Consider the following 16,720-nt stretch of genomic DNA (forward strand, 5'->3'; position numbering starts at 1 on the left):
GATGATACCTTCAAGTTTGCTGCATTTTCCAGGCTTCTGCATCTCCTGTCCTCATGCTGGAGCCCCCGGAGAAGTGACACAGACACAGGCTGCACTTGTGGCTTCTGTCTTGTTGCAGTTGTGGCTTCTGTGTAGTTGCAGTTGTTGCTCCTGTGTTGTTGCACTTGTGGCTTCTCTCTTGTTGCAGTTGTGGCTTCTGCCTTGTTGCAGTTGTGGCTTCTGCCTTGTTGCAGTTGTGGCTTCTGCCTTGTTGCAGTTGTGGCTTCTGCCTTGTTGCAGTTGTGGCTTCTGCCTTGTTGCAGTTGTGGCTTCTGCCTTGTTGCAGTTGCGGCTTCTGTCTTGTTGCACTTGCGGCTTCTGTCTTGTTGCACTTGCGGCTTCTGTCTTGTTGCACTTGTGGCTTCTGTCTTGTTGCACTTGTGGCTTCTGTCTTGTTGCACTTGTGGCTTCTGCCTTGTTGCACTTGTGGCTTCTGTCTTGTTGCAGTTGCGGCTTCTGTCTTGTTGCAGTTGTGGCTTCTGTCTTGTTGCAGTTGCGGCTTCTGTCTTGTTGCAGTTGCGGCTTCTGTCTTGTTGCACTTGCGGCTTCTGTCTTGTTGCACTTGTGGCTTCTGTCTTGTTGCACTTGTGGCTTCTGTCTTGTTGCACTTGTGGCTTCTGCCTTGTTGCAGTTGCGGCTTCTGTCTTGTTGCACTTGTGGCTTCTGTCTTGTTGCACTTGTGGCTTCTGTCTTGTTGCACTTGTGGCTTCTGTCTTGTTGCACTTGTGGCTTCTGCCTTGTTGCAGTTGCGGCTTCTGTCTTGTTGCAGTTGCGGCTTCTGTCTTGTTGCAGTTGTGGCTTCTGTCTTGTTGCAGTTGTGGCTTCTGTCTTGTTGCAGTTGTGGCTTCTGTCTTGTTGCAGTTGTGGCTTCTGTCTTGTTGCACTTGTGGCTTCTCTCTTGTTGCACTTGTGGCTTCTGTGTAGTTGCAGTTGTTGCTCCTGTGTTGTTGCACTTGTGGCTTCTGTCTTGTTGCACTTGTGGCTTCTGTCTTGTTGCACTTGTGGCTTCTGTCTTGTTGCACTTGTGGCTTCTGTCTTGTTGCACTTGTGGCTTCTGTCTTGTTGCACTTGTGGCTTCTCTCTTGTTGCACTTGTGGCTTCTCTCTTGTTGCACTTGTGGCTTCTCTCTTGTTGCACTTGTGGCTTCTCTCTTGTTGCACTTGTGGCTTCTGTCTTGTTGCAGTTGTTGCTCCTGTGTTGTTGCACTTGTGGCTTCTCTCGTTGCAGTTGTGGCTTCTGTCTTGTTGCAGTTGTTGCTCCTGTGTTGTTGCAGTTGTTGCTCCTGTGTTGTTGCAGTTGTTGCTCCTGTGTTGTTGCAGTTGTTGCTCCTGTGTTGTTGCAGTTGTTGCTCCTGTGTTGTTGCACTTGTGGCTTCTCTCGTTGCAGTTGTGGCTTCTGTCTTGTTGCAGTTGTTGCTCCTGTGTTGTTGCAGTTGTTGCTCCTGTGTTGTTGCAGTTGTTGCTCCTGTGTTGTTGCAGTTGTTGCTCCTGTGTTGTTGCAGTTGTTGCTCCTGTGTTGTTGCAGTTGTTGCTCCTGTGTTGTTGCACTTGTGGCTTCTCTCTTGTTACAGTTGTGGCTTCTGTCTTGTGGCTTCTGTGCTGTTGCAGTCACCTCTTAGCAGCCTCCTAGACCAGTGAGGTAGATGACAAAGTATTGGGACACTTGAGTCCTAAAAATGACTGCAGGCGCACAGAGCGGGTATTGTGTGATCGGCCGCACCATGAGGTCTGCATTCACGTCACACAACTGATTGGTAACTGTCAAACACAACACAAGGGACACAAACAATAAGACAATGAGCTGCGGCTCACAGCTAAGGCAAGAATAGACCAGGGGATGGCCTGAAGGGGAATTCTCTATGGTGGGAACCGGTGTATACGGAGCAGGGCTGTAATATGGGAGGAGGGGTTCTGCTCAGGGCCGGCGCTATGGGTAGGCAAAGGTGGCAATTGCCCAGGGCCCCCTGAAAGGGGAGAATCTCTTCTTTCAAATGAATCTTGAATTTTGTTTCTAGGTGCTATGGATCCAGAGATATTCAGGTTTAAAGTGACAATATCAGGTGCCATTTTATATATAAAATTCACTCCCAACGGCAGTTCAACAGTTATTATCTCCATTTTCCTAAAACATAGAAACACAAATTTAGATTCATATAAAAGAGGAGACTCTCTTCTTTCATAGGAAAAAAGAAGTGAGGTTCTATGTGTCACAGAGCCAGAGATACAGCCCCCTGAAATTATACCCCCCACCCCCCAATCCAGATTCTTAGCCATCAGCTGCAGGGAGCATTTGCTGCACACAGGAGCTGCTGCACCTCACAGATAATGGAAATAGTCACTTTATATGTTACTGCATTTTGAGAAGGAATAATATCAACTAATATTCATGTTTTTAACCCTTCTCCATCCAGAACTATCTGAGAACACACTTTCTCTCTTATTCCCTTCTATTTTGTGATAGTTTTTTTTGTTGGGAAAATTGACTGATGCGATGAACATTCGATCCTCTTCGCCAAATGTTGCTATTATATATTAACACCGCGACCCAGAACGTGTCCATAAAGATATATGTAACACCAATAACACACATATGTTTTGGAATAAAGTTTTTATTTCCCATCATCCTCCATTATTTACACCGATGTTATGACGTTCTCACTCTCATTCTTATGAAGCGCGGAGGATTCTGTTAATGTGCAGCTAATACAATGGCGACATCTAAAAGTGACTTTTATTATCTCATTAGCTTGGTTTATGGATATATAGTTATTATTTGGGTTACCATTGTGTAAGGAACAGACAATGATAGATCTGTGTGAATTTTCTGCAGTTCCCTTTGCTGCATATTTTGGTGACTATACACATGTGGGGTCTGTATGGTCTCCTCACATCTTGCTGTTTTAGGAAAGTAGATTTTCTTTATATAAGGATCTGGATTTGTACATATTTTAGAGGAAATTTTGACTGTTAATTGCCAAATGCATGGCCTGGTTGTCTGCTTTCAAAATTCTATAGGTTTTATGCCTTTACTTTTTATTCTGTTTTATTGATATATTTTGCAGGTTGTGACTGTCTAAAAATGTCTAGCTGAAAAGCAGATATCTAGTTATTACAGTTTTAGTGATATTATGTGGATTTATGCATGTGAACATATCAATATGGGACATTTGTGAACTCTACACATGTCCATCTATTACATTTAGGAGATGCGAAGGTAAATATTTTCTGTTTGGAAAAATTTTTTTGCCATCAAAGTCAAATTTTAAGTATTTTTTATAAAATGTTTCAGTTTAAATCAAAATTGCGCTTATGTCTATAAACTTTGATGCAATTTTGAAAATGGGGCAAGTGTCTGCTTTCAGAAAATATTGGTCCCTCTCCCCAATGGGCCTCACAGTCTAAACCTACCAGTCATTTTTTGGAGTGTGGGAGGAAACCGGAGGACCTGGAGGAAACCCACGCAGACACAGAGAGAACATACAAACTCTTTGCAGATGTTGACCAGTGCTGCAAGGTTGTAGTGCTAACCACTGAGCCACCATGCTGCCCATCAATCTCCCTTTGATCTATCTCGTATAAAATTCTCCAAAATTACAGTTTGTTTTACCATACTAAAGGAGCCTCTTACTGACTGTGACTGGTCATAAAATAGTTTTATTTTGGGGCCCCACTTTTAGTTTTGCCCAGGGCCCCACTTTGTCTAGAACCGGCCCTGGTTCTGCTATACAGGAAGACTGCTCTCTAGCTATACACACGTAGCAGAGCTGGATGTATACATGGCATGGATTATATTAGTATAAATATGTATAACATACACTTACAGTAGTTATAAGATAAGAAGAGATGTAGCTAACATTATAAAGTTTAATACAGAGGTTTAGCAAACCCTAAGGCAGGGGTCCCCAAACTATTTACATAGGGGGCCGTTCACTGTCCCTCTCACACCGTTGGAGGGCCGGATAAATAGCGCATCCGTAATACACTGGGCCCCCCTGAATTAATTATTTAATAAACCGCACCCTCTTCTGAACTATTTTATATATTGGCCCAATGAATTAATTATTAAATATACTGGGACCCCTCTCCATTATTTTATATGTCCCCCCCGCACCATTAGTTATTTTATATGTCCCCCCGCACCATTAGTTATTTTATATGTCCCCCCCGCACCATTAGTTATTTTATATGTCCCCCCCCACCATTAGTTATTTTATATGTCCCCCCCCACCATTAGTTATTTTATATGTCCCCCCGCACCATTAGTTATTTTATATGTCCCCCCGCACCATTAGTTATTTTATATGTCCCCCCCCACCATTAGTTATTTTATATGTCCCCCCCCACCATTAGTTATTTTATATGTCCCCCCACCATTAGTTATTTTATATGTCCCCCCGCACCATTAGTTATTTTATATGTCCCCCCCCACCATTAGTTATTTTATATGTCCCCCCCGCACCATTAGTTATTTTATATGTCCCCCCGCACCATTAGTTATTTTATATGTCCCCCCCCACCATTAGTTATTTTATATGTCCCCCCCACCATTAGTTATTTTATATGTCCCCCCCCCACCATTAGTTATTTTAAATGTCCCCCCCACCATTAGTTAATTTATATGTCCCCCCCGCACCATTAGTTATTTTATATGTCCCCCCCCCAGCACCATTAGTTATTTTATATGTCCCCCCCCCAGCACCATTAGTTATTTTATATGTCCCCCCCCACCATTAGTTATTTTATATGTCCCCCCCGCACCATTAGTTATTTTATATGTCCCCCCCCCACCATTAGTTATTTTATATGTCCCCCCCACCATTAGTTATTTTATATGTCCCCCCGCACCATTAGTTATTTTATATGTCCCCCCCCCACCATTAGTTATTTTATATGTCCCCCCCCGCACCATTAGTTATTTTATATGTCCCCCCCGCACCATTAGTTATTTTATATGTCCCCCCCGCACCATTAGTTATTTTATATGTCCCCCCCGCACCATTAGTTATTTTATATGTCCCCCCCGCACCATTAGTTATTTTATATGTCCCCCCGCACCATTAGTTATTTTATATGTCCCCCCCGCACCATTAGTTATTTTATATGTCCCCCCCGCACCATTAGTTATTTTATATGTCCCCCCCCACCATTAGTTATTTTATATGTCCCCCCCCACCATTAGTTATTTTATATGTCCCCCCCACCATTAGTTATTTTATATGTCCCCCCGCACCATTAGTTATTTTATATGTCCCCCCCGCACCATTAGTTATTTTATATGTCCCCCCCCGCACCATTAGTTATTTTATATGTCCCCCCCGCACCATTAGTTATTTTATATGTCCCCCCCGCACCATTAGTTATTTTATATGTCCCCCCCGCACCATTAGTTATTTTATATGTCCCCCCCACCATTAGTTATTTTATATGTCTCCCCCCGCACCATTAGTTATTTTATATGTCCCCCCCCCCACCATTAGTTATTTTATATGTCCCCCCCGCACCATTAGTTATTTTATATGTCCCCTCCACCATTAGTTATTTTATATGTCTCCCCCAGCACCATTAGTTATTTTATATGTCCCCCCCGCACCATTAGTTATTTTATATGTCCCCCCCGCACCATTAGTTATTTTATATGTCCCCCCCGCACCATTAGTTATTTTATATGTCCCCTCCACCATTAGTTATTTTATATGTCCCCCCCGCACCATTAGTTATTTTATATGTCTCCCCCGCACCATTAGTTATTTTATATGTCCCCCCCGCACCATTAGTTATTTTATATGTCCCCTCCACCATTAGTTATTTTATATGTCCCCCCCGCACCATTAGTTATTTTATATGTCCCCCCCACCATTAGTTATTTTATATGTCCCCCCGCACCATTAGTTATTTTATATGTCCCCCCGCACCATTAGTTATTTTATATGTCCCCCCGCACCATTAGTTATTTTATATGTCTCCCCCAGCACCATTAGTTATTTTATATGTCCCCCCCGCACCATTAGTTATTTTATATGTCCCCCCCCGCACCATTAGTTATTTTATATGTCCCCCCCCCACCATTAGTTATTTTATATGTCTCCCCCAGCACCATTAGTTATTTTATATGTCCCCTCCACCATTAGTTATTTTATATGTCTCCCCCGCACCATTAGTTATTTTATATGTCCCCCCCCGCACCATTAGTTATTTTATATGTCCCCCCCCCACCATTAGTTATTTTATATGTCTCCCCCCGCACCATTAGTTATTTTATATGTCCCCTCCACCATTAGTTATTTTATATGTCTCCCCCGCACCATTAGTTATTTTATATGTCCCCCCCGCACCATTAGTTATTTTATATGTCCCCCCCACCATTAGTTATTTTATATGTCCCCCCGCACCATTAGTTATTTTATATGTCCCCCCGCACCATTAGTTATTTTATATGTCCCCCCCGCACCATTAGTTATTTTATATGTCCCCCCCACCATTAGTTATTTTATATGTCCCCCCCACCATTAGTTATTTTATATGTCCCTTCCCGCACCATTAGTTATTTTATATGTCCCCCCCCGCACCATTAGTTATTTTATATGTCCCCCCCCACCATTAGTTATTTTATATGTCTCCCCGCACCATTAGTTATTTTATATGTCCCCCCGCACCATTAGTTATTTTATATGTCCCCCCGCACCATTAGTTATTTTATATGTCTCCCCCGCACCATTAGTTATTTTATATGTCCCCCCCGCACCATTAGTTATTTTATATGTCCCCCCCACCATTAGTTATTTTATATGTCCCCCCGCACCATTAGTTATTTTATATGTCCCCCCGCACCATTAGTTATTTTATATGTCCCCCCCGCACCATTAGTTATTTTATATGTCCCCCCCACCATTAGTTATTTTATATGTCCCCCCCACCATTAGTTATTTTATATGTCCCCCCGCACCATTAGTTATTTTATATGTCCCCCCCCACCATTAGTTATTTTATATGTCCCCCCGCACCATTAGTTATTTTATATGTCCCCCCCACCATTAGTTATTTTATATGTCCCCCCGCACCATTAGTTATTTTATATGTCCCCCCCGCACCATTAGTTATTTTATATGTCCCCCCGCACCATTAGTTATTTTATATGTCCCCCCCGCACCATTAGTTATTTTATATGTCCCCCCCGCACCATTAGTTATTTTATATGTCCCCCCGCACCATTAGTTATTTTATATGTCCCCCCCGCACCATTAGTTATTTTATATGTCTCCCCCACCATTAGTTATTTTATATGTCCCCCCCACCATTAGTTATTTTATATGTCCCCCCCGCACCATTAGTTATTTTATATGTCCCCCCCGCACCATTAGTTATTTTATATGTCCCCCCCACCATTAGTTATTTTATATGTCCCCCCCGCACCATTAGTTATTTTATATGTCCCCCCCGCACCATTAGTTATTTTATATGTCCCCCCCACCATTAGTTATTTTATATGTCCCCCCCCGCACCATTAGTTATTTTATATGTCCCCCCCGCACCATTAGTTATTTTATATGTCCCCCCGCAACATTAGTTATTTTATATGTCCCCCCCACCATTAGTTATTTTATATGTCCCCCCCACCATTAGTTATTTTATATGTCCCCCCCCACCATTAGTTATTTTATATGTCCCCCCCCCACCATTAGTTATTTTATATGTCCCCCCCACCATTAGTTATTTTATATGTCCCCCCCCGCACCATTAGTTATTTTATATGTCCCCCCCGCACCATTAGTTATTTTATATGTCCCCCCCGCACCATTAGTTATTTTATATGTCCCCCCCACCATTAGTTATTTTATATGTCCCCCCCGCACCATTAGTTATTTTATATGTCCCCCCCGCACCATTAGTTATTTTATATGTCCCCCCCACCATTAGTTATTTTATATGTCCCCCCCGCACCATTAGTTATTTTATATGTCCCCCCCGCACCATTAGTTATTTTATATGTCCCCCCCCGCACCATTAGTTATTTTATATGTCCCCCCCGCACCATTAGTTATTTTATATGTCCCCCCGCAACATTAGTTATTTTATATGCCCCCCCACCATTAGTTATTTTATATGTCCCCCCCGCACCATTAGTTATTTTATATGTCCCCCCCACCATTAGTTATTTTATATGTCCCCCCCACCATTAGTTATTTTATATGTCCCCCCCCACCATTAGTTATTTTATATGTCCCCCCCCACCATTAGTTATTTTATATGTCCCCCCCACCATTAGTTATTTTATATGTCCCCCCCCACCATTAGTTATTTTATATGTCCCCCCCCCACCATTAGTTATTTTATATGTCCCCCCCACCATTAGTTATTTTATATGTCCCCCCCCGCACCATTAGTTATTTTATATGTCCCCCCCGCACCATTAGTTATTTTATATGTCCCCCCCGCACCATTAGTTATTTTATATGTCCCCCCCCCCCGCACCATTAGTTATTTTATATGTCCCCCCCACCATTAGTTATTTTATATGTCCCCCCCGCACCATTAGTTATTTTATATGTCCCCCCGCACCATTAGTTATTTTATATGTCCCCCCCACCATTAGTTATTTTATATGTCCCCCCCGCACCATTAGTTATTTTATATGTCCCCCCCGCACCATTAGTTATTTTATATGTCCCCCCCACCATTAGTTATTTTATATGTCCCCCCCGCACCATTAGTTATTTTATATGTCCCCCCCGCACCATTAGTTATTTTATATGTCCCCCCCGCACCATTAGTTATTTTATATGTCCCCCCCCGCACCATTAGTTATTTTATATGTCCCCCCCGCACCATTAGTTATTTTATATGTCCCCCCGCACCATTAGTTATTTTATATGTCCCCCCCCACCATTAGTTATTTTATATGTCCCCCCGCACCATTAGTTATTTTATATGTCCCCCCGCACCATTAGTTATTTTATATGTCCCCCCCCACCATTAGTTATTTTATATGTCCCCCCGCACCATTAGTTATTTTATATGTCCCCCCCCACCATTAGTTATTTTATATGTCTCCCCCACCATTAGTTATTTTATATGTCCCCCCCGCACCATTAGTTATTTTATATGTCCCCCCCGCAACATTAGTTATTTTATATGTCCCCCCCGCACCATTAGTTATTTTATATGTCCCCCCGCACCATTAGTTATTTTATATGTCCCCCCCGCACCATTAGTTATTTTATATGTCCCCCCCGCACCATTAGTTATTTTATATGTCCCCCCCCCGCCATTAGTTATTTTATATGTCCCCCCCGCACCATTAGTTATTTTATATGTCCCCCCCCGCCATTAGTTATTTTATATGTCCCCCCGCACCATTAGTTATTTTATATGTCCCCCCCGCACCATTAGTTATTTTATATGTCCCCCCCCCCACCATTAGTTATTTTATATGTCCCCCCCACCATTAGTTATTTTATATGTCCCCCCCACCATTAGTTATTTTATATGTCCCCCCCCACCATTAGTTATTTTATATGTCCCCCCCACCATTAGTTATTTTATATGTCCCCCCCCCACCATTAGTTATTTTATATGTCCCCCCCGCACCATTAGTTATTTTATATGTCCCCCCCCGCACCATTAGTTATTTTATATGTCCCCCCCGCACCATTAGTTATTTTATATGTCCCCCCCCCACCATTAGTTATTTTATATGTCCCCCCCACCATTAGTTATTTTATATGTCCCCCCCACCATTAGTTATTTTATATGTCCCCCCCCACCATTAGTTATTTTATATGTCCCCCCCACCATTAGTTATTTTATATGTCCCCCCCCCACCATTAGTTATTTTATATGTCCCCCCCGCACCATTAGTTATTTTATATGTCCCCCCCCCGCACCATTAGTTATTTTATATGTCCCCCCCACCATTAGTTATTTTATATGTCCCCCCCACCATTAGTTATTTTATATGTCCCCCCCCACCATTAGTTATTTTATATGTCCCCCCCACCATTAGTTATTTTATATGTCCCCCCCCCACCATTAGTTATTTTATATGTCCCCCCCGCACCATTAGTTATTTTATATGTCCCCCCCCCGCACCATTAGTTATTTTATATGTCCCCCCCCACACCATTAGTTATTTTATATGTCCCCCCGCCATTAGTTATTTTATATGTCCCCCCCACCATTAGTTATTTTATATGTCCCCCCCCCACCATTAGTTATTTTATATGTCCCCCCCCGCACCATTAGTTATTTTATATGTCCCCCCCGCACCATTAGTTATTTTATATGTCCCCCCCCGCACCATTAGTTATTTTATATGTCCCCCCCCACCATTAGTTATTTTATATGTCCCCCCCCCACCATTAGTTATTTTATATGTCCCCCCCCACCATTAGTTATTTTATATGTCCCCCCCGCACCATTAGTTATTTTATATGTCCCCCCCCCCGCACCATTAGTTATTTTATATGTCCCCCCCCCCGCACCATTAGTTATTTTATATGTCCCCCCCGCACCATTAGTTATTTTATATGTCTCCCCCGCACCATTAGTTACTTTATATGTCCCCCCCCACCATTAGTTATTTTATATGTCCCCCCCCACCATTAGTTATTTTATATGTCCCCCCCCGCCATTAGTTATTTTATATGTCCCCCCCCACCATTAGTTATTTTATATGTCCCCCCCGCACCATTAGTTATTTTATATGTCCCCCCCGCACCATTAGTTATTTTATATGTCCCCCCCGCAATATTAGTTATTTTATATGTCCCCCTGCACCATTAGTTATTTTATATGTCCCCCCCGCACCATTAGTTATTTTATATGTCCCCCCCCCGCACAATTAGTTATTTTATATTATTTTATATGCCCCCCCCCACCATTAGTTATTTTATATGTCCCCCCCGCACCATTAGTTATTTTATATGTCCCCCCCGCACCATTAGTTATTTTATATGTCCCCCCCCACCATTAGTTATTTTATATGTCCCCCCCGCACCATTAGTTATTTTATATGTCCCCCCCGCACCATTAGTTATTTTATATGTCCCCCCCGCACCATTAGTTATTTTATATGTCCCCCCCGCACCATTAGTTATTTTATATGTCCCCCCCGCACCATTAGTTATTTTATATGTCCCCCCCCGCACCATTAGTTATTTTATATGTCCCCCCCCACCATTAGTTATTTTATATGTCCCCCCCACCATTAGTTATTTTATATGTCCCCCCCGCACCATTAGTTATTTTATATGTCCCCCCCGCACCATTAGTTATTTTATATGTCCCCCCCCCACCATTAGTTATTTTATATGTCCCCCCCCCACCATTAGTTATTTTATATGTCCCCCCCCACCATTAGTTATTTTATATGTCCCCACCACCATTAGTTATTTTATATGTCCCCCCCCGCACCATTAGTTATTTTATATGTCCCCCCCCACCATTAGTTATTTTATATGTCCCCACCACCATTAGTTATTTTATATGTCCCCCCCCGCACCATTAGTTATTTTATATGTCCCCCCCGCACCATAAGTTATTTTATATGTCCCCCCCACCATTAGTTATTTTATATGTCCCCCCCCCACCATTAGTTATTTTATATGTCCCCCCGCACCATAAGTTATTTTATATGTCCCCCCCCCCCACCATTAGTTATTTTATATGTCCCCCCCCACCATTAGTTATTTTATATGTCCCCCCCCACCATTAGTTATTTTATATGTCCCCCCCGCACCATAAGTTATTTTATATGTCCCCCCCACCATTAGTTATTTTATATGTCCCCCCCCACCATTAGTTATTTTATATGTCCCCCCGCACCATAAGTTATTTTATATGTCCCCCCGCACCATTAGTTATTTTATATGTCCCCCCCGCACCATTAGTTATTTTATATGTCCCCCCCCACCATTAGTTATTTTATATGTCCCCCCGCACCATAAGTTATTTTATATGTCCCCCCCACCATTAGTTATTTTATATGTCCCCCCCCCACCATTAGTTATTTTATATGTCCCCCCGCACCATTAGTTATTTTATATGTCCCCCCCGCACCATTAGTTATTTTATATGTCCCCCCCACCATTAGTTATTTTATATGTCCCCCCCACCATTAGTTATTTTATATGTCCCCCCCGCACCATTAGTTATTTTATATGTCCCCCCCACCATTAGTTATTTTATATGTCCCCCCCACCATTAGTTATTTTATATGTCCCCCCCGCACCATTAGTTATTTTATATGTCCCCCCCACCATTAGTTATTTTATATGTCCCCCCCACCATTAGTTATTTTATATGTCCCCCCCGCACCATTAGTTATTTTATATGTCTCCCCCGCACCATTAGTTATTTTATATGTCCCCCCCCCGCACCATTAGTTATTTTATATGTCCCCCCCGCACCATTAGTTATTTTATATGTCCCCCCCCACCATTAGTTATTTTATATGTCCCCCCCGCACCATTAGTTATTTTATATGTCCCCCCCGCACCATAAGTTATTTTATATGTCCCCCCCACCATTAGTTATTTTATATGTCCCCCCCCGCACCATTAGTTATTTTATATGTCCCCCCCGCACCATAAGTTATTTTATATGTCCCCCCCACCATTAGTTATTTTATATGTCCCCCCCCCACCATTAGTTATTTTATATGTCCCCCCGCACCATAAGTTATTTTATATGTCCCCCCCCCCACCATTAGTTATTTTATATGTCCCCCCCCCACCATTAGTTATTTTATATGTCCCCCCCCACCATTAGTTATTTTATATGTCCCCCCGCACCATAAGTTATTTTATATGTCCCCCCCGCACCATTAGTTATTTTATATGTCCCCCCCCCACCATTAGTTATTTTATATGTCCCCCCGCACCATAAGTTATTTTATATGTCCCCCCCGCACCATTAGTTATTTTATATGTCCCCCCCCCACCATTAGTTATTTTATATGTCCCCCCGCACCATAAGTTATTTTTATATGTCCCCCCCCCACCATTAGTTATTTTATATGTCCCCCCCGCACCATTAGTTATTTTATATGTCCCCCCCGCACAATTAGTTATTTTATATTATTTTATATGCCCCCCCCCACCATTAGTTATTTTATATGTCCCCCCCGCACCATTAGTTATTTTATATGTCCCCCCCGCACCATTAGTTATTTTATATGTCCCCCCCGCACCATTAGTTATTTTATATGTCCCCCCCCCACCATTAGTTATTTTATATGTCCCCCCCGCACCATTAGTTATTTTATATGTCCCCCCCGCACCATTAGTTATTTTATATGTCCCCCCCGCACCATTAGTTATTTTATATGTCCCCCCCGCACCATTAGTTATTTTATATGTCCCCCCCCCACCATTAGTTATTTTATATGTCCCCCCCGCACCATTAGTTATTTTATATGTCCCCCCCGCACCATTAGTTATTTTATATGTCCCCCCCGCACCATTAGTTATTTTATATGTCCCCCCCCACCATTAGTTATTTTATATGTCCCCCCCGCACCATTAGTTATTTTATATGTCCCCCCCGCACCATTAGTTATTTTATATGTCCCCCCCCACCATTAGTTATTTTATATGTCCCCCCCCACCATTAGTTATTTTATATGTCCCCCCCCACCATTAGTTATTTTATATGTCCCCCCCCACCATTAGTTATTTTATATGTCCCCCCCCACCATTAGTTATTTTATATGTCCCCCCCGCACCATTAGTTATTTTATATGTCCCCCCCCACCATTAGTTATTTTATATGTCCCCCCCCACCATTAGTTATTTTATATGTCCCCCCCCACCATTAGTTATTTTATATGTCCCCCCCGCACCATTAGTTATTTTATATGTCCCCCCCGCACCATTAGTTATTTTATATGTCCCCCCCCACCATTAGTTATTTTATATGTCCCCCCCGCACCATTAGTTATTTTATATGTCCCCCCCGCACCATTAGTTATTTTATATGTCCCCCCCCACCATTAGTTATTTTATATGTCCCCCCCCACCATTAGTTATTTTATATGTCCCCCCGCACCATTAGTTATTTTATATGTCCCCCCCCCACCATTAGTTATTTTATATGTCCCCCCCGCACCATTAGTTATTTTATATGTCCCCCCCGCACCATTAGTTATTTTATATGTCCACCCCGCACCATTAGTTATTTTATATGTCCCCCCCGCACCATTAGTTATTTTATATGTCCCCCCCGCACCATTAGTTATTTTATATGTCCCCCCCGCACCATTAGTTATTTTATATGTCCCCCCCGCACCATTAGTTATTTTATATGTCCCCCCCCACCATTAGTTATTTTATATGTCCCCCCCGCACCATTAGTTATTTTATATGTCCCCCCGCACCATTAGTTATTTTATATGTCCCCCCCGCACCATTAGTTATTTTATATGTCCCCCCGCACCATTAGTTATTTTATATGTCCCCCCGCACCATTAGTTATTTTATATGTCCCCCCGCACCATTAGTTATTTTATATGTCCCCCCCGCACCATTAGTTATTTTATATGTCCCCCCCGCACCATTAGTTATTTTATATGTCCCCCCGCACCATTAGTTATTTTATATGTCCCCCCCGCACCATTAGTTATTTTATATGTCCCCCCCGCACCATTAGTTATTTTATATGTCCCCCCCGCACCATTAGTTATTTTATATGTCCCCCCGCACCATTAGTTATTTTATATGTCCCCCCCGCACCATTAGTTATTTTATATGTCCCCCCCGCACCATTAGTTATTTTATATGTCCCCCCGCACCATTAGTTATTTTATATGTCCCCCCGCACCATTAGTTATTTTATATGTCCCCCCGCACCATTAGTTATTTTATATGTCCCCCCCGCACCATTAGTTATTTTATATGTCCCCCCCGCACCATTAGTTATTTTATATGTCCCCCCCGCACCATTAGTTATTTTATATGTCCCCCCCCTGCACCATTAGTTATTTTATATGTCCCCCCCGCACCATTAGTTATTTTATATGTCCCCCCCCCCACCATTAGTTATTTTATATGTCCCCCCGCACCATTAGTTATTTTATATGTCCCCCCCGCACCATTAGTTATTTTATATGTCCCCCCCGCACCATTAGTTATTTTATATGTCTCCCCCGCACCATTAGTTATTTTATATGTCCCCCCCGCACCATTAGTTATTTTATATGTCCCCCCGCACCATTAGTTATTTTATATGTCCCCCCCGCACCATTAGTTATTTTATATGTCCCCCCCCGCACCATTAGTTATTTTATATGTCCCCCCCGCACCATTAGTTATTTTATATGTCCCCCCCCACCATTAGTTATTTTATATGTCCCCCCCCGCACCATTAGTTATTTTATATGTCCCCCCCACCATTAGTTATTTTATATGTCCCCCCCCGCACCATTAGTTATTTTATATGTCCCCCCCCGCACCATTAGTTATTTTATATGTTCCCCCCGCACCATTAGTTATTTTATATGTCCCCCCCGCACCATTAGTTATTTTATATGTCCCCCCCCACCATTAGTTATTTTATATGTCTCCCCCGCACCATTAGTTATTTTATATGTTCCCCCCGCACCATTAGTTATTTTATATGTTCCCCCCGCACCATTAGTTATTTTATATGTCCCCCCCCGCACCATTAGTTATTTTATATGTTCCCCCCCGCACCATTAGTTATTTTATATGTTCCCCCCGCACCATTAGTTATTTTATATGTCCCCCCCCGCACCATTAGTTATTTTATATGTCCCCCCCCGCACCATTAGTTATTTTATATGTCTCCCCCGCACCATTAGTTATTTTATATGTCCCCCCCCCACCATTAGTTATTTTATATGTCCCCCCCCGCACCATTAGTTATTTTATATGTCCCCCCCCGCACCATTAGTTATTTTATATGTCCCCCCCGCACCATTAGTTATTTTATATGTCCCCCCCCACCATTAGTTATTTTATATGTCCCCCCCGCACCATTAGTTATTTTATATGTCCCCCCCCACCATTAGTTATTTTATATGTCCCCCCCGCACCATTAGTTATTTTATATGTCCCCCCCGCACCATTAGTTATTTTATATGTCCCCCCGCACCATTAGTTATTTTATATGTCCCCCCCGCACCATTAGTTATTTTATATGTCCCCCCCGCACCATTAGTTATTTTATATGTCCCCCCCGCACCATTAGTTATTTTATATGTCTCCCCCGCACCATTAGTTATTTTATATGTCCCCCCGCACCATTAGTTATTTTATATGTCCCCCCCGCACCATTAGTTATTTTATATGTCCCCCCCCACCATTAGTTATTTTATATGTCCCCCCCCCCACCATTAGTTATTTTATATGTCCCCCCCCGCACCATTAGTTATTTTATATGTCCCCCCCCCACCATTAGTTATTTTATATGTCCCCCCCCGCACCATTAGTTATTTTATATGTCCCCCCCGCACCATTAGTTATTTTATATGTCCCCCCCCACCATTAGTTATTTTATATGTCCCCCCCCCCACCATTAGTTATTTTATATGTCCCCCCCACACCATTAGTTATTTTATATGTCCCCCCCCCACCATTAGTTATTTTATATGTCCCCCCCCCACCATTAGTTATTTTATATGTCCCCCCCCGCACCATTAGTTATTTTATATTTCCCCCCCGCACCAT

Source organism: Engystomops pustulosus, chromosome 10 (assembly GCF_040894005.1).
Source record: "Engystomops pustulosus chromosome 10, aEngPut4.maternal, whole genome shotgun sequence".
Lineage (NCBI taxonomy): Eukaryota > Metazoa > Chordata > Amphibia > Anura > Leptodactylidae > Engystomops > Engystomops pustulosus.